Raw genomic sequence first — 19,546 nt, 5'->3', positions numbered from 1 at the left:
CAGCTGTGCAGCGGGAGTGCGGAACAAGGATGTGTCGAGCGCGCGCCCGCTGGTTGGGCGGAGCCGGGAACAGGAATGTACCTACAGTAACACTTGAACAGGTACAGACAAGGAGCGCCATTATTATTCTGTCAATATCAGACGAACCGGAGGTAAATATAACTTAACTCTCAACAAAAACCTTCGTAAAGTTTGTGAAGATGTCAGAGTTGTGTTACCTGCCGTGTGTTATGGATGTTTAATGTTATTAAAAGACAGCTGTTTATGTTTTCCTGTAAAAGCCCCTTTACGGGCTGTCTCTCTGCTCAAGTACAGGGGTCAACCCGCCAAAGTCTATTCATATTTTTTATTTTTTAAGTAGGTTTTATTTAACAGGATAGATATGCACGTGCTTTTGCAATGAAAAGACGTGTGAGAGTGACTACTTTAATTCGGCTATAGTCTCTCTAAAAGAACATGCCTTATTTAGTCAAAATGCCAGTATTTACAACCACTTTGTCAGTTTCTGCTATGTTATTACATCACAGCACAGTATTGCACAGTTAGGCAGTAAAGTTTTACATTAAGTAGTGCATGATGATTGAATATATTGTCATTCAAAACTCCTAACACATTCTCTGAAAGCAGAAGTCTCATTTGATGAGTTCATGTTTTGCCATTTGCTGCAAGGAAACTGAAAATCAAGCTGCCACTCTTTGAACAGAAAAATGGTCTTAACCTTGTACCATGGGAGAAACGCTGCATTAGGGTCAGGTTGCATCATGCCAAGTGGAGAAACGCTGCAGATTAGAGAGTTTAGGGCTCTGTGAACTAGGTTTTATTAAAGTTGGACCACTGAACAGTAATAGTTTTGAGGCTTGGTCAAGAGGTAATTCTGCAAGGCACCACAAGATGGTGGGATTACACCTTGGGATGCAGGGAGCAGCCTGCAACTTGAGCATGTGTCCTGTGGTCAAGCCATATGACTGCTGTCTTAGGGTTACAATGTATGTATGAAAATGTATGTGTTCAGCTATTTTATGGTGGGGTTAATTGGGGTATAAATGGGGGTATATGGATGTCACAATATTAAGGCTGGTTTCTGAACCCCAATACTTTTTTGGTGCCACGTGTATGTCATTTTCTTACTAAATCCTAATTCTTCCAATTTAGACTGTATTCTATTGAGAGAAAGTCAGGTTGTTGCTTGTGTTTCGATGACATAACATTTGTTTTTAATGAAAAGTAAAGAAAGTATTGTTACACTATCAGTGCTGAAACTCTGGTATCACACTGACACTAGTATAGAAAACATTCAAACTATACCCGTTTCTGCATGAGTGAAATTACAGGAAATGCATTGGAAAAGGTCGTGATGCCCTCCCACTTGTGATGCAAAACCCTCCTGTGTCCCCTGTTTAGATGACAGGATATAAAAATGTGTCATATCAGGCACAGAGAGAAATAAACGCTCTGGAGTTTGGGGAAATATTTTTTAAAAAGCCTTTTTGAAGCTCCCATGGTGATGATAATGCACTACATTCTCAGACACACATTTATTTCCTTTCTGTGACCGGCATTGCACTTACAATACAGTTCCTGTTGTTGTATATTAAATCAAGTTGCAGAGTAAAACACATAACTGCCCACACATTCACTTCAACTTGCTACCCTGAAGCTTAATAAAACTGTCAAACTAGGAGCAGAGGGTGGCAGCAGGAACAGATAATGCAAGAAGTGTGCAGGAAAAGCAGTATATCAGTGAAATGAATAAAACTTAAAGCACTTCAGTTCAGTTGTTGAATGTGTTTAACAAACACAAAGTTGGATTAAATCGTGAGCATTTGATATTATGATGCAGCTACATATACAGGTTTCCTACAGCTTAAGGAAAGTGATATTTAAGGCTTTTAAAGACTTTTTAAACGCCATTTGGAATGAAAAAACAACTTTGCAGTAACCAAAATTGAAGGGAAAAAAGCATGAATCAGCATCAATTTCTTAAGGTTTGGGAAAATTTTATGTAAATGTTAATTATAAAACAATGTGTAGAATAAATACTGAAAAATGTACGTACAGACAAAAGCCAAAAATATGGACAATTTCTACAATCAGGCTTCCACCTCACCACCTGTGTTGCCAATTCGCCGTCTAAAATGTTGGGAAGCATGGGTCAAAGTTTCTCCCATCAAGTCTGTTTTTGGGGGCAGCACGGTAGTGTGGTGGTTAGCACTCTCACCTCACAGCAAGAGGGTTACTGGTTCAATCCCAGGAGCCATTATGTGTGGAGTTTGTATGTTCTCTCTGTGTCAGCACAGCTTCCTCCCACAATCCAAAGACATGCAGGTTAATTGGTGACTCTAAATTGTCCATAGGTGTGAATGTGAGTGTGAATGGTTGTCTGTCTCTATGTGTCAGCCCTGTGATAGTCTGGTGACCTGTCCAGGGTGTACCCCGCCCCTCACCCAATGTCAGCTGGGATAGGCTGTTTTTGTCTGATGGTGGAGACGAGGGTAGAGCAGAACTTGGGTGAAATTTAATGGTCGGTTTTCTTAGCAATTTTGTGTGTGTAACTGTGCACATGGGATTCCACTGCCTTGATTACCATTGTGAGTTTAAAAAACTTTTTGCATGAAATACACTGAGCCTTGTGTATTGCCTCATAACAGTTTCAGCCATGTTGCAAAATCTTGACTAAATAGCCAGTTTTCATTGGAATTGCACTTTCCCATGTCGTTGAGGGTACAGTGACTGTTGGTCAGCAGACGGTTGATCCTCTGCTCTGAGCACTCGGTCGGGAACAAAATGTGACTGCTGTTGGTTCCCCTGTTCTGATCTGTGTGAAGTTAATGAGAGAGGCATTCTGTGACATATGTTTCAAAAAAACAGATGTTACTATTAATTTTAGATTTTACAATACAACGTCAGAAAAGAAAATGTTTGATAATATTCCACTTCCCATCCATCGATCCATCCATTTTCAACCACTTATCCAAAGCTGGGTCAGGGGACAGCAGGCTGAGCAAAGTATTCCAGATGTCCCTCTCCCCAGCAACACTTTCCAGTTCCTGCTGGGGGACCCCGAGACATTCCCAGGCCAGTTGAGATATGTAATCCCTCCAGCGTGTCCTGGGTCTACTGCCTCCTGTTGGGACGTGCCCAGAACACCTCTAATGGGAGACACCCAGGAGGCATCTTGATCAGATGTCCATACCACCTCAACTGACCCCTTTCAACGCAAGCAGCAGCGGCTCTACCCCGAGCTCCCTCCGGATGTCCGAGCTCTTTACCTTAGCCCAGTCACCCTTTTGAGGAAACTAATTTCGGCTGCTTGTATCCGCGATCTCATTCTTTCGGTCACTACCCAGAGCTCATGACCATAGGTGAGGGTTGGGATTTAGATGGACCAGTAAATCAAAGCTTTGCCTTCTGGCTCAGCTCCCTCTTCACCACAATGGTCTGGCACAGCACTCGCATCACTACTGACACCGCACCAAACTGCTGATCCATCTCAGGCTCCATTCTACCTTCACTCGTGAACAAGACCCCAAGAAACTTCCTTGCTTGGGCACTAACTTGCCCCCAACCGGGAAGGTCAGACAAAGAGTGGTTCAAGAAGATCACGATGACACGGTGGGCCCACCACCTGCAGGGACTTGTCTACCTCCCATGTCTGAAAATTTTTAAGGCTTTTGAAAAATTGATTTAAGACAATTTAATACCAACTCAGGCCTTATTTTTAGTTCAATGAATTCAATGCCTTTTAAGGCTTTTTAAGGATCTGCAGGAATCCTGATGTAGCAGAATGAGGTAGAATCACACAATCAGTAAGTTGTGCAAAAAGCCAATTTCCCAACCTGCTTGTTAACTGAATATTACTTTTGTTTACAAGTCCTGGTTCAGTTGTAACTGGGCAGCGTGTATGAAAATGAAATGGCTCAGCGCAAATAAGACAAGCTGTATATACAGTGGCTTTATTCCCCTGCAGATATAGACCCAGTCTGGGAGTCATATAGTTTAGGAAATGCTGCCCTGAGGCATAAAACCCAACGTTCTTTACCCTCAGCTCACCCCGACTCTGAAGGGAAGTTTCCTCTGTGTCTTTGCTCCGGTGTAAAGGTCTTCACTGTCTGTATGTCAATTACTCCGCTGGGACCTCGTTACTCCCCCGGCCAATCACGCACCCCCCTTAATTAACACAGGAAATTACATTCCTGTATTTATACCCCAATAACTAGATTGGCCCTGTTGAAAAGGTCACATCAACAGTTTAGCAGTTTTCGCCCTATAGCAGTGCAGCCCAGGAGGATATGGCTGGGAGGAAAGCCAAAAGAACCGGAGGCGTAGAAGAAACTTTTTTTTTTTTGAGAACAGCAGAAGTTTTTTGACCTCGGAGTGTTGGAGTCGCTTGGTTTCGCCTTGCAGTTATTTTCAGCTCAGAGGAATCCCTCAACTGACTATTTGGCATCATGTTCGGAAGGTTGTTGAATTAATCACTGGAAAACAGGCTTATACTGAGGAAGTAGGCGACACCGCATGAGAAAGAAATTTAATCCAAAGCGTCAAATATCAAGAGAAAAATAACATTTCTTCCAGTTTGAGGGTCTACCACAGACAACAATGTCCTCAGATAATGTGCCCGGGGCAAAACTGCACATGAGCTGCTGCGGGGGGACGTCTGCACGCTCACAGTCACTGAATTTATCTGCTTACATTCTGGTCAGGTGAATTTTGATAATCACAGCAACAGTTTTCACATTTATTATCAACACAATGCTCCCTGTCCTCAGTGAAATAACAAGCGTGTCTTTTTCTGTTCAGAACATTTGGTCGTCTTGTAAGTTGTTGTTTTTTGGAGAAAATCTGGCAAATCTTGACAGAAAATTAATCACCAACAGTTTTGATAAACAAACATAGAAATGATTTTTCAAGCAAGAAATGCCAAACATATGCTTCTTAAACGTGAAGATTTCCTGCTGCGCTATGCATTATATCACTGTAAATTTAATAAACTGTTTGTGAGACAGAACAAGCACTTGTTTGATTAACTGAAAAAATAATTGACGGATTAATTGATTATACAAATAACAGCCGAACACACAAGAGATGATGACTTACTTAGTTTTGAGTGAAAAGCACAAGCAGCAGAAAACACACCCATTAATCTACAGTATCAATTTTTATGCTCTGTAAGGTGACCTTGGGTGCTTTGAAAGGTGCCTTTTAAATAAAATCTGTCATTATTTTAATCTTACGTATCATCTTTTCCTTATCCGTTGTGAGGGTCCAAAGGACAGAGGGATGTCGTATGCTGTAAAGCCCTTTGAGGCAAATTGTGATTTGTGATATTGGGCTTTATAAATAAAATTGATTGATTGATCTTAATGAGGTTTTCAACATTTGTGCTGCTTTGAACTACTAGTGGAAATAAAAATAATATACTATTGGTAACCATAACTTTGCATTTACTAAAATAATTGCTGAGACCAGGAGGCACAGAGACATCACTAAAATATGGCCAGGTTTTTGGTTTTAATACAATCTATCTGATCATCTGAATGTTCAAGTTTCTTGCCCTGATCTAAACTCCATTATTTGGAGTTAAGGTATAGTAAATGAACAGTTAAACAATTTCATTTGGAGGTAAAAATACAAGAGAACACATGGAAAATGTCCTTAATAATTATTCACACATTCACATTCGCTGAAAGAACAGTAGATCAAAATTGAATCAGATAGTCGCTCTGTAAACTATGATTGATATTTAGAAAAGACAGTTTAGGAAATACTCTGTGGTGCTGCAGACATTTTTTGTTGGGGTGGCCACTGAAAACCACACTAAATTAAAAAGCAAGTACTGAATTTTTAGGAATTCAATCATTCTGTCGAAGCATATAGGCTGGTGGAAAACTATTGTTATTATTGTGCCTAGACAAATACATTTTGAGTTCCATAATAGCCCTGTTTTCATGTGTTATGTATCTGTATATACACTCAACAGCCACTTTATTAGGTACACCTTGCTCGTACCAGGTTGGACCCCCTTTTGTTTTCAGAGCTGCTTTAAAGCCACAGTGTGTAGGAATTTCTCCCATCTAATGCTGAAATCATATATTACTTAATTCAAACGGATAGCGCACTGTAGCGCCTCACTGTTTCAAACGCGTATTGCAACTACGGTAGCCGCTGTGTACCAAAAAGCTATGATAACATTGATGAATGTCATCCGATACTTCATGGAGTATTCATTCAGGCTCCTACACAGACACACGCAATGCGAGTTGACAAACCCCCTCCTCCCCATGCTGGCTGTGTTTACAACGTAGGACTGTTGGGGCGGGTGTAAATCGAAACAAACCAATCAAGTGGCTCAACCTCACACACCTCATCCCTCTCCTCACATCACTGCGCTGCTGACAGTGGCACTGGCCTGTGATTGCATTACCTTTTTACTGCAGCAGCTCTCTCCACCTGGGAAATGCTATCCCGATGTTGACCCTCATTATTTTAATTCGCCGGTCACGTTGCCTTTTTGATTCCCTTTTGCGCTTTTTTTGGCGACAACGATTCCATGTCCCATGATGCTGCATATGCATGATCCTGCATTATGCTCAAAGAGTGGGACTTTGTTATGCTGCAGTAGTGCCGGGGTAGTAGCAAAGCGCCTCTTGCTCCTCTCCTTCGGCTTCTCAGTCACGCGGCGCTGGCCTGGTTCTCAACGAAAACACCGAAGGCGGGGCTATTCCCTGGCAGTGCTATATGTCCCTTGCTGGCGGATGTATTCTCAAGATGGCGCAACATTATGGAACCCCCCATCGACTTACCCACCCAATGTACAAACAAATCCAAAATTCTCCTTTTACGAGAATAAGTCAGATTATTGGTGGAGGTAATAACACACCAATGATAATGATGAATTTATGAATGCAGACATCAATTTTTGCCAATAAATAACTGAAAATGCTGCACAATGTCACTTTAATTCTTGGTGTCATAGATTTAACAAGGTGCTGGAAACATTCCTCAGAGATATTGGTCCATATTGACATGATAGCATCACACAGTTGCTACAGATTTGTTGGCTGCACATCCATGATGTGAATCTCCCGTTCCACCACATCCCAAAGGTGCTCTATTGGATTGAGATCTAGTGACTGTGGAGGCCATTGGAGTACAGTGAATGATACAATGATGTTTTCTCTTTTTCGGACCGTCCTCTGTAAACCCTAGAGATGGTTGTGTGTGAAAATCCCAGTAGATCAGCAGTTTCTGAAACACTCAGACCAGCCCGTCTGGCACCAACAACCATGCTACGTTCAAAGTCACTTAAATCACCTTTCTTCCCCATTCTGATACTCGGTTTGAACTTCAGCAGGTCATCTAGACTATGGGGGGGCAGCAATTATGGCCACAAGCCCCCCCTGGCCACCCCTTAGCAGCGCCACTTGTAATAATTTCACTGTTTGCCTTTGTTTTCTTTCTCAAATACGTTTTGTGATTAAGAAAGTTTGTTTAAAATCTGCTCATGTTTTCTGCCTGTCAAATGGTCAAACCATAAAAAAGAAAAAGATTTAATTTGTTGGTAAGAACTAAAAGAGTGCACGTTTTCTCAGTTTAAAAATTTTTTTTGGGACAATTTTTTTTCTTTATCTGCTGTGAGAGTCCATGGACAGATGGTGCTGTGTGTTGTTAAGCCCAATGGGGCAAATTGTGATTTGTGATATTGGGCTGTTTAAATGAAACAGAACTTCAGTTAGTTGTAAACCAGAATTTCTGCTTTATTCTTCTTTATGTTTTCCTCCCCAGAGCAATGTTTCTGTGTTCTCAACGCATTTTCAGGGTGTTGCTGCTGATGTGGTTACAGAGTGATGGGCCTGTCAAAGCGAGTGTCATTGTGGTCAGTGGAAGAAGTGTTGGAGTGGGTGCAGGATCAGTACCCAGCCTACATGGGCACACTCCAGAAAGCCATAATTAAGCACGCTATATCAGGTACAGCTCATGCATCAAATTGAACTTGAATGTTCACGAGAAGATCAATTTTAGCCTTTTTTAAATCTGAAATGTGTTAAATAAGATTTTCCCTAACTGTACTTTGGATTTACACTCAATACAAATAAAGTTTATGAATGAATGAACACTCACACATGCACACCGCTCTTCCAGGCCGTGCACTGCTGAGATTAAAGGATCACCACTTGGAGCTTCTCGGGGTGGACGCTGAAGAGCAGCAGCAGGAAATCTTGCAGGACCTCCTCCTCCTCAAAGTTCAAGAAGAAATCAATGAGCTCAATGATATCTGCTCTGGTGAGAATGCCAAATGACTTCATCTTCAGGGTGTTGCTGAACTTCAAACTCATATAATCATTGTAGAATGTAGCTGTTATTGTTCGTTCTTCTTTTAGTGGTGGTGTGGACCAGCCATCCTGAGTGAATGCACAGGAAAAACGTGTATTTATATACAGGATATAAATGATTTTCAAGGTGGTTTGTCCTTCACAGTTGAACCCACACATTTTATTTTCAGTTCAACTAAGACATATGTTAAATGTTACCAAATTCACTGGAATAGACAAACCTCAGGATTAACATTTTAATTCTTGTGTCCAATCAGAGAAACTAGCTGCTAACTTTTATTTTATTTGTTCCTTCTGCCTCTCTGCAGAGTGTTTTTCTTCATAACAGGAAATGAACGTGTTCAAAAGAAATGCAGCTTCCCTTTTTATATTTTCCATCCATTCATCCATCCATGTGAAGGAGACAGTGGGAGTGATGGAAATAACAGGTGAAAGAGAAAGGAGAATCAATGAAGAATGAAGAGAGAAGGAAACCCATTTCCTGTGTGAAACCTGACCTGTGCAGATGGATGAGATTAGTTTTTGTCTGAGCGTCGTTTTCTGATGCCTGCTGTCCATTAGTCTCTGTCCTCTGTCTTTGTCTGTAGTGGGTTTGCATCCCATCAGTGCATCATGAAATATTTTAAGCAACGTTGAACCACTTTGGTCAAGACTGAAATATCACAGTAGATACAGGATGAATTGAATGAAACTTTGTAAAGACATTCATGTTCCCCAGAGGATGAATCCTTATGTCTTTGGTGATCCTCTGACTTTTCCTCTAGCACCACCATGAGGTTCAAATTTGTGGATAGGGCGAAATTTCTCAATAATCCTTGGATGGATTGCCATAAAATGTGATACAGACATTCATGTCCCTCTCGGAATGAATTGTAATCTCTTAATTTTCTCCCTGGCACTGTCAGCAAGTCAAAAATGTTATTATTCCAATACTTAGATTTATGATACCTGCAAAACTAAAGACAGCCTTAAGGCCTTTGCACACTGAGTCTGTTTTTTTGCAGATGCTTTTTTTTAAAAATCTGTCTTCCGGGAAAAAAACCCGTTACGCACAGAAACCTTGCACACTGTGTTGTAATGCTCTATTCGGTGTGAAAATTCGCAATATGTGACAAAATGTAAAAGACACGTTTCCTCCATTGCCTCTCTAGTTACCCTTCTGGCCGTCACCCCTCTCTGTTTTGCATTTGCCAATGTGGGGCTGACTACATCCTCCTCCTCGTCATCATTATGCACCTGAATATCACTATCTGACCTGATGAACGTGAGCCATCTGAGTTATGAAATGATTCTGTGCGCCCCGTTCCTCTGTCTTGCCTCGTCTGTGTCCCGCCACCACATTTTCTTGACTGATTCTTGGTCAGACGTCTCGAAAGGCTTCTGACAGATGTGAAAAACGCAGAAAATCGCACCTGTTCTGAAATATTTTCTGAGTTTTGACTCAGTGTGCAAACAGGATTGACACAATGTGAGGTTGTATTTTCTTTAGACATGCGACAATGTCAGATGAAAAAAGACTGTGCAAAGACCTGTACACTTTTGTGCTATTTAGCACTACGCCAATTAGCTTACGTTCGCATGCTAACACACTAAAATAAGATGAACATAGTAAACATTATACTTGCTAATATATTATAACCATTTAACATTTTCAGTAGGTGTGTTTTCATCCACCTGTTTTATGCACATTTTCAGTTTGCGCATAAAAAACGTCAATTTCTTTTTAAAAAAATCTCGAAATTTTGCAAAAAAGCTTTTACACTTGGGGAAGGTTGAGTGTATCTATAAAACTTAAATGTGAGTAAGTACAATGGAAATAGATTCAACGATTAAATGACGATGTACAGTTATGATGCACCGTCATTGCATAGGCCATTGCAAGCGCTCTTCGTCACCTCTAGATGGCTTTTTAACACACTTTTGTATACACACAGAGCAGTTATATTATTTGTTACTCTTTTCCATTGTTCAGGGTTCTCCGTTTTTTATGCATCCATTGTTTTCCTTCGTTTGAGGTTTGACTGGCGCTCTTATGATTACAACATCCCGTTGGGCCCTCTGCTACAGTGGCATCTAACTGGAGAAATAGCGCTGCCGCCACCTACTGCTAAAATTGATCATCAAACTTAAATAAATAAGTAAATGTAGAGTATGGTCTCACATGTGTCTATCACAGGGTGCTCTGCTGTGTGATAAACAGTGTCAGACAAGCCTAACTCTCAGGAAGATGCAGAAAAAGAGAAAATCCATAAGTCAGCTTTGGTGCGTTTCCATTTAAACATTTCTATCTGTCGAATCCAAACAGTAAAACTTCCTCCTGCTGTTTGCTTTTCTCTCTCACACACGCTGACTGAAATTCATTTATAAAACCAGCTGCTGGTTTAAATCTCCTGTTTTGATTTGAAATGTCTGTCCTTGTATTTTTGACTGATAAAACCACAAACAATGTTTCTCTCAAGTGAATACTGAACAGAGGTACAGAAAACCACCTTGACTTCTCTAGATTTGATGCTGTTTTGTTTCTGATACATACTGGTCAGTGTGATCAAGGTGGCTGTAGCTGATATCTACTGAGATTAATAACTTGTGGTCCTAAAAGTTTCAGATGCCTTTTTTTTTTATATAATGCCCTTTTTCCTTTATGCTGGCCTCTTTTTGATGTGTATTATAGGCATCAATACCCCTCCACATTTGTATTACATTTAGTAAAAGGTCATGTCTATTTCAGAATATTTTTCACAGCAATGCTACAGTATGGTTGGTTGAATAAAAAGTGCTGCTTTGGCAACACATTTCTGCCGTGTGTGTGTCATCTCTCTGCTTTCACAGCTACAGCCTCATGCCTCTTATACACATCCAGATGCAGAAGATGTTAGACTCTTAAAACTAAAAGGTTTTAATGGTATAATAATACTAATAAAACATAAATGCATTGTGTGCAGCCCAATATCAACATGTATGTAGCATCAGTCATCAGTCTGATTGTGATGCATGAAATTCACACTTTTACTGTGTGAATTTCATTGTAATCATTGTAAAAGTTTGTGTGAACTTTTACAATGATTGGGTTGTTTCAGAATACTATGAGGCATCCAGATGACCAGGTTTAGACCCATACACTGTGTACAGAGGTTGTCCTCAATTATTCCTCTCATAACTGGCTACTGAATCCAAATTAAAGTAGTTGTGTTCTCTTTTTCCTCCTTAAGCAGCTTATAGGTTTCTAAAATCATCTTGTTCCATACTGTCCTGTAGCAACATAAACTTTATATTATCAGCTTGTTCCGGCTCAGCAGTGATGCTATATCATGTTTATATTAAGTGAAATACTCCATCTTTTTTAATGGTTGCACCATTCCATTTAAAGGAAATACTAAATCTGTTAAAAATAATTTTATACACATTCCCCCAAATTCAGTGTTTGGATCTCCACTAGAATTTAAAATAAAGTTCTTGTGCAATATGAGTTTGTAAGGACTGACCTGGTGAGTCAGTAAGGAACAACGAGAAAAGATAATTCTATAGTTTGTATTTAATGACATGCATGCAGACTCTCACACACACAGGAATGCAAAGAGGAAGAGGCATACTGTTGTTACAGTAAGGGCAAGAACCAACATGCTTCTTAAACAGTGTGTGAGTGCAAGCGCATGTTTACAATACATGTTTCCAGAATACCAAACCTCCTATCAAGTGACCTTTCCTCTCTTTTTTTCTGTCCAACTGTGTGTGTGTGTGTGTGTGTGTGTGTGTCTGAGTGTGATTAATACCCCAGGAGATGGTGTGACATTTGATTTGGTGGGGCGTGGCTGGGGAAGCGCTCACTCAGCACAAACGTAAATCCACCTCACCGATAGAGTGAAGGGGGGTGATGAAATACATCACTGACCCTGATGACAGAGCCGAAATGAAAACTCAGACGCTAAATACACAGATGCAAATTCAGCTTATTCTGAGATATGTCCTCTTTTAAAAAAATCCCAGCACCAGAGTGGGTGTTATTGTGCGGAAGGTAATATAACCTGACCTAAACAAACTATGTGGGCACCTACTGTACACATTACATGACTGTTGAGCATCTAATTTAAAAACCCATTGACATTAATCTGCTGCAATAAGAGTCTCCACTCTTCTGGAAAGACTTTCCACAGGATTTAGCACCTGGCTGCAGGGGTTTGCTCCCATTCACTCCCAAGAGCAGTAGTGAGTTTGGGGAATGAAGGGGAACGAAAAGGCCCGACTCAGAGATGGTGTCCCAGTTAATTTTAAGTGTGTGTGTGTGTGTGTGTGTGTGTGTGTGTGTGTGTGTGTGTGTGTGCGCGCGCTTAATACCTGTAAGCAATGAGCAATGACATCATAGTGTGCCTCCACATGTTCATCTTGAGTAGCCTACAATGCTACATGAAGCTACATGTTAGCATCAGGGAAACGGGATCTTGGTTGCCGACAATGTTAATTTCTCCCCAGTTTCAGATCATATTCCTGCTGGGACATGTGTGGTTGTGAAGATTTTGGTTCGGAAGCTTTCACTGGTGATTTTTCTTGGTAGAAATGGTAGAAGGTAGAAGACACCAGACAGCAGACTGGGCTTTCTCTTGAGGGGGCTTGAATAGACAGGTGATTGACTGATTGATTGATTGATTGATTGATTGATTGAGTTTATTAGGTGATCAATAAAAGATACATACAACTCCAAGTCACCAAGGATACAACACAATAAAGCGTGTGCTAAACGGAGCCTTCTAATACAGAGTGTGGATAAATGGACTGTAAATGGACTGCACTTATAAAGCGCTTTCCCGACCACTCAAAGCGCTTTAACACTGTATGTCACATTCACACACACATTCACACATTGGTGGCATGACCATACAAGGTGCCACCTGCTACTCAGTAACCATTCACCTGCACTCACACCAATGGAACAGTCACTGGGAGCAGTTTGGACTTCATTATCTTGCAGCTCTACCTCTGAGCCACAGTCGCCCCTAATATGGGTGTTCCAGCACAGGCAGTACGAGGAAATTAATTTGACTATTGAACGTGTTCCAGTAGAAACCTTAAATACAAGTATGAACCAGGGGCCATATTCACAAACTGTCTAAAAAAAACACTCAGCGAGCTCCTAACTTAGCCTAAAATGTTTTAGTAAGAAGTCCTAGCTTAGGAGTGATTTAGGAAAGTTCCCAGAGCAACTCTGAGTGAGGAAGGGACAGAAACTTTTACCTGAGTAAGGAGGTGTGTTTGAACCCATGACTAGGTATGATGCTTTCTGTTAACAGATGTGATTGGTTGTCACAGACATGCCCTCTTGTGAGCTTGCAAGGTGTGGACACCCAGTGGAAATGAAATGAACTGCTGACTGTGAAAGTGTTGTCATTGTCAGTGTGATCACTCTGCTGATGGAAGGTTGAGACAGACTAAAGTCATCACTGCTGCGCTGTTGCATTTCTCCAGTTTTTCAAATATCTTAGCGTTGTGATCATTTTATTTCTGGCGTTGTAGCGATGGGGAAATGTGTACATATCCCTAATGAGATCAACCACACATATTATCCCTGCATGATCTAATCTGTAGCATTTCATTTACTCACTGCCATCCAGCGTTAGGAGAATATTTCTTGAACCTCTTTGTGTTTCCACCATTTTCTCCTCTGCTTAAGAAACTCTTAAGCCTCTTAAAAGTCCTCCTCCCTGCTCCTAACAGTGTTTCACCTTAGGAGCTCTTTTAATGGCTAAGATGCTCTCTGAATAACTTTTATCTTTTCAAGGACCTAGTCTTAACTTTAAGGGAAAATTCCAAGAAAACGTCACAGTTCTAAGAACTTTCTCAGAAGTTCGTCACTGGGAGTAACTCTTAGCACAAGGAAGCTTTGTGTATACAGCCCCTCAGCAGGGTTAGGGTTAGGGTCCCCTTTAACAATGTTCAGTGTCAGTTTCTCCCCCACCAAATTCAGAGAACCATTTCTTTTTGTTGCCATGAAGTTGGAGGCACATATAGTCTTAAACATGCTGTAGCATTAAGTTCTACCTTACCAAAGACTCCAATCAAGTCCCAATCAATGACAAACCAAAGGGGCACATGTGGGCCGGGGTGTCCATTACTTTTGGCCAGCTTTTACAACCACAAAATTAAAAAAAAAAAAAAAAAGTACATGCAGATTTAAAGGATTTTGCGGCCAATGGTTAATTTGTGTTGCTTTACATCTTGCAAGTTATTTAATCAATTCCTGCTGAACAGACTTGGAAACACATGGATGAGCACATTTGGCGGCTACGACAGTCATCTAAAATCTACCTCCTACACTAGAGGGGCTATGTTGACTTGATGTATTCCACATGGCAAGCCACTTGGTTCTGCCTTCTGTCAAAGAGACAGGGACATATCCACAAAAATTTGTCTTTTTTCCTTGCTCCATACAACCAGTCCAACACTGCAGCTGTAATGGCGACTCTGCGTTTCAAACAGGCCGGCTGAAAGTCAGCTAAGAGCCTCCTCCTCCTCCTCCTCCTCCTCCTCCCCCTCAGTCCTTCAGCGTCTGCCAGCCACAGCAGCCTCTCTGTCACTTTCTTGTGATTTATTCATGGCTGCACCAGGGAGAGAAAGATCAATAGTTTCTGAAAGAAAAATGAGTTAGCGTCAGGAGGAAAAAAAGAGAGAAGTTCAGTGTAAGTTCAGAGGGGATGTTAAAGTTTAGGAGGCCATGCCAGGAATCTGCTGCTCACTTCACTTCACAGCATCGCGGGTGCTTTTGCCTCCTAACAGTAGTAATTTAAAAAGTATCAGGTCTACTCATGACTCCCTGGGAGCAGTGATTTGTCACATTATGTTTCTGTTACACCTTGAAAATTGGCTGTTGGCATTACTTTGAAACATCAGTTGGTTTCCTCCTCTGTGAAAACTGCTGGTGGTAACAAGGATTAGAGAGTGATCTATTTGCATTCTTGGTGTGCTAGTTTGCAAATGTCAGCCAACATTAGTGGACCAGAGCTGCTGACATATCAAAATAACACGACAGGGCCAGGCCCCCAGGAATGCCTGCTTCCACTTTTACCAGTGGCCACATGCGGTATTGCATATTGTCTAACTACGTGAACAAACAACACTTCATTGGCAAGTGGGTGATCGGCCATAAAAGAAGGCCCTTATCCAAAACATCTGTGCTATGAGTTACACAGAGACACTGCATATCAGTCACAGTGCAGATTAATTATTAATTGTTAGGCTACAAGTCACACACTCCGTGGTGTGCATATGTATGTGTGCATTTAAATAATACGTGTGTTAAGCTCACATTGGTGCAAACATCCACATCTCTTGCCACGTGTGTGTAAATTGCCTGTGTATATACGAGTGAAACTGTCACCAGAGAGCCACCACACACCACATCACATTTATTACATTTTCCCCGAGTCTGTGCTTTCTCAAGAATCACTCCTGGCCCGCCGCAGCCTGTAGGTAACCAACTGTAGAGCTACAAAATGTGAAACATGGCGTCTGACAAATATCTGCTTTCAAACATATATTTATTTGCTGCTTTTGTCAAGATGCAGAATGAGTAGGTGGCGGAGTGAGTTTAGAGAGTGAGCTTACAGCTCCTGCAGCAGTCCACTCTGCTGCGGAGTTCTTGAGCAAAATATTGTATTTCTTACCAGCTTCAGGGATGAGGCTCGAGGTGAGTAGTCCTAATTGTGGAGGAGGACGAGGGATGTAATAACTAATTTAGGCAAAAGGTAACTAGATGTTGGAGTAACTGAACAGGTTTGTGATTGGGAAGTTTTGTGTCTGGAGCCTCAGACAAGCTGAGAAAATCTTGAACCTGCTTCTCTTAAAGGAACAGTTTGACATTTTTTGAAAATACATTTATTCATATTCTTGCAAGGAGATGGATGAAAAGATTAATAGCACTCTCACCTCTGTACATTAGGCCGATTTCAAGCTTCTGGTGACGGACTCCACAAACACAGGCACTCCTAGCGCCCACTACAGTGTCAGACAGTAATGCACGGACAAGAGCTCGACTTGCAAGAATCTACACATTAAATGAGCGGCAACCTCTGGGGCTGTAAATGCCAACGTGGAACAAACCCCCAAGTTAAAATGTTCAAAATTTACAGCAGACATAAATATGATTGAAGCCTGGTGCAAAAAATGGTTGTGGTTTCTGAATGTTTATATAACTCACCCGTTTACATTTTATTAAGGTTTACAGTTATGGATATTTAAGGAAGGTGTCATTTGAGAGACAGGCTGTCTGTGAGGTGTCGCAACAGTCTAAAGTGGGATTTATATTTATGTGTCAAATCGGCGTTGGCTCTACGTCGACACAGAGCCTATGCTATACCCTAGGAAAGTAACTATACCTTGCAGTGACGCAGACTTGTCTATTTTTGAAAGTTGAAACCATGTTCCTCAGTAGAACCAAGGCTTTTATTTACTTTTATTTCACAGATAAACAATAAATTGTGAAAACAATAAAGCCTCCACAAAATAACATTTTAAGTCTTGTGTGTGATTTATCCTGGCCTTATATGAGTAGAGGACATCTCTGCTAGTCACTAGGCTAGTTTATAGAATGTAAAATGCCATAGGCTTGTGCTAATAACGTTAGCATGTTATATTTGTTTGGACGACGTGTTTAGTATAAGACCGTTGTTTTGTCAGTGAACCTTGTGAGCTGTAATGGAGCCAGATTTTGTAACGTTACCTTTGTTTAATGTTGCTGTTGTCCCTGGCTTCATATGAGTACAGGAAAAGTCTGCTAGACGCTAGGCTAATTTATACAATGTAAAATGCCATAGGCTTAGGCTAATAACGTTAGCATGTTGTATTTGTTTGGAAAAGTATGAGACAGTTGTTTCGTCGGTGAACCTTGTGAGTTGTAATGAAACTGAATTTTGTAATGTTACCTTTGTTAAATGTTGCTGTTGTCCCTGGCTTCATACGTGTAGAGGAAACTCCGCTAGCTGCTAGGCTAATTTATACAATGTAAAATGCCATAGGCTTGTGCTAGAAACATTAGCATGTTGTATTTGTGGGGAAAATGTGTCCAGATAAAGACAAGTGTTTGTCTGCTGATTTGTGTACTTGTGTTTGAAATTGTGGCTGTGAAGTCATGTTTAATGTGTATTTTGGGTGTGTTTGGAATCAACTATACTTTACAGCACTTCACAGAAACTCCAACGCCAACTAATGTTTTGGAGGTGTAACTGCAGAATGACACAGACACACCACTGCACAAGTATAAATGCTCACAACAGTGTAGGCCACATGCGTAGGCTACTGTGTAGACTCTACATAAAGCCGTACAAGTATAAATCCCACTTAAGAGTCATATCCACCCCTCGCTCCTCCACAGCTCCACCCTCTTGTCCAACTATGGTCACTTCTGGCTCTAAAAAAACAAGATGGTGATGGCTGAAATGCCAGACTTGAGGCTTTATAATTGCAGTTTACAAACCACCAGGTGATGTCATGGTAGCTACATTTTCTGAACCCATGACTGACTTTCAGCAGATGGTGATACAGCCTCTGGGGGCAGACCCCCGATTTTTTGGCATTCCGGTTTGATTTGGGCAGAGGAGGCGAATTTCCATTTCCGACTTCTGTTTATATATAAGTAAATATGCTGAACCATTGCGATGGATTCAGAGTTTGCAGTGACGCCAATTATGTTCCACGTCGTTAGTTCACCGTTTAACCTGGCAACAACTGCAGCCGGCTCAAACGTGATTGGTCAATATCACGTGGACTACAAACAGCCTACAACCGGAAACCAGGGCTCTTCCGCTCTTCTTCGGGAGGCAAGATCTCCGGGGTTTGCCTACAGACTCTACATTCACTGAATGTGGAGTCTGCATATAGAGACTATGGTAGCTATGCCCATTATTTTATAGTCCATGGTTGTGGACAGGGTAAATACACACAGGTCCACTATCCAAGCCATGGATGTAAAACTAGAACTGGATACTGTGTTAGATGTGGGTCCAATGAAAGTTGCTTAGTGGTCCATGATAAAAAAAACATGCTTGATTTTAAAATTGTATGTATGAAATTGCCCAGATCCTCCAGCTTGTAGGGCCTATTAAGCAAGCAGACTAAAGTCTTCCACTGGTCACCGGCTAACTTCTAGTTTAGCCCTCTGCTTACTTGACTGACTACAAAATAATATAATTGTGGGACTTTTCTAGACTTAAGAAATGTTATTGGACAGAATGGATCAAATTCTGATGATGAAACATATTCTGTGGAAGGTTGTGACAGATCTGAACGTGGTAATTTCATGTATGTAAAACTACTATGTAAAACTGTCTTCAAAACCCAACACTGTTTCTGGGGGCTTGGTACACACGAAACACAGACATGAAAGTGATATCCATCTGAATAAATGGCAAATAAACATAAAATGACATTCACCAAGTAGACTACAATTTCCACATCATAGATAGTTTTCTTTCCTGACCATGACGGAAAAAACTTCATAACACATTTAAACTTTAATTTAAGAAATTGCACATAGGATTTTAGAAATGTAAGGCTGAAGTTGATCGTGTGACCCTAGATTTAAGAGTGAAATTAGGTGGAGAAAAAAAACATTACACTTTTTTCACTTAACTGAGGATGATGATGAGGATAGATGTAAGGACATTTATAAGAAATAAGTTGACAGTGGCTTTTAATAGGTTATCATCTACTAAAACGATTACTTTGACATCCCTGTACTCTCTATGAAGCTTCTCTCAATTTTCCACCAAATCTCCTTTATCATTTTATACCTTTCAATACTGATGCTGCTACTTAATTCTTACACTCGAAAGCTTTCATTTTATTCCTCTATGGTCTAAATCCTTGCTGAGAGTCAATGTTTCCAGCTACATTCAAACTGGATTTCTGTCATGGAGCTTCTTAGCAATCGAATTACAGCGGAAAGAGAGACATCCAGCGGCCTGAAGCTTTTCCCTCCTGAGACTCCTCAATTCAGCACTGATCAATGTGGCGTAACCGGCAAACTGTCCACACATTCAGTCAAACCATCCCTTCAGGTGAGAACGGATGGATAAAAAATAGGAGGAGCGGGATGTATTTATGCCTTACAGTAATGTGTTGACACAGATGGATACAAATAGGTGTTAATTACGGCTCGCCAACAGCTTATTCTCATCTGTACGTTCTCTATATTGTTGATTTTCAGCCAGTTCTCAGTGTTTGGTGAT

At 40.9% G+C, this 19,546-nt stretch overlaps 1 long non-coding RNA gene across 1 annotated transcript; it reads left to right on the top strand.

Annotated features, from left to right (window-relative positions):
* The first annotated feature begins 42 nt into the window (after positions 1–42).
* On the top strand, positions 43–11,117 carry LOC126399228 (uncharacterized). The gene is made up of 4 exons (XR_007570862.1): positions 43–152; positions 7,819–7,968; positions 8,143–8,283; positions 8,642–11,117. It is a non-coding gene; the product is annotated as an uncharacterized LOC126399228 (long non-coding RNA).
* Positions 11,118–19,546: the final 8,429 nt, after the last annotated feature.

Source organism: Epinephelus moara, chromosome 12 (assembly GCF_006386435.1).
Source record: "Epinephelus moara isolate mb chromosome 12, YSFRI_EMoa_1.0, whole genome shotgun sequence".
In the NCBI taxonomy this organism is placed as follows: Eukaryota; Metazoa; Chordata; class Actinopteri; order Perciformes; family Serranidae; genus Epinephelus; species Epinephelus moara.
The sequence above is the reverse complement of the archived record's forward strand: the minus strand, read 5'-3'. Positions and strand labels throughout refer to the sequence as shown.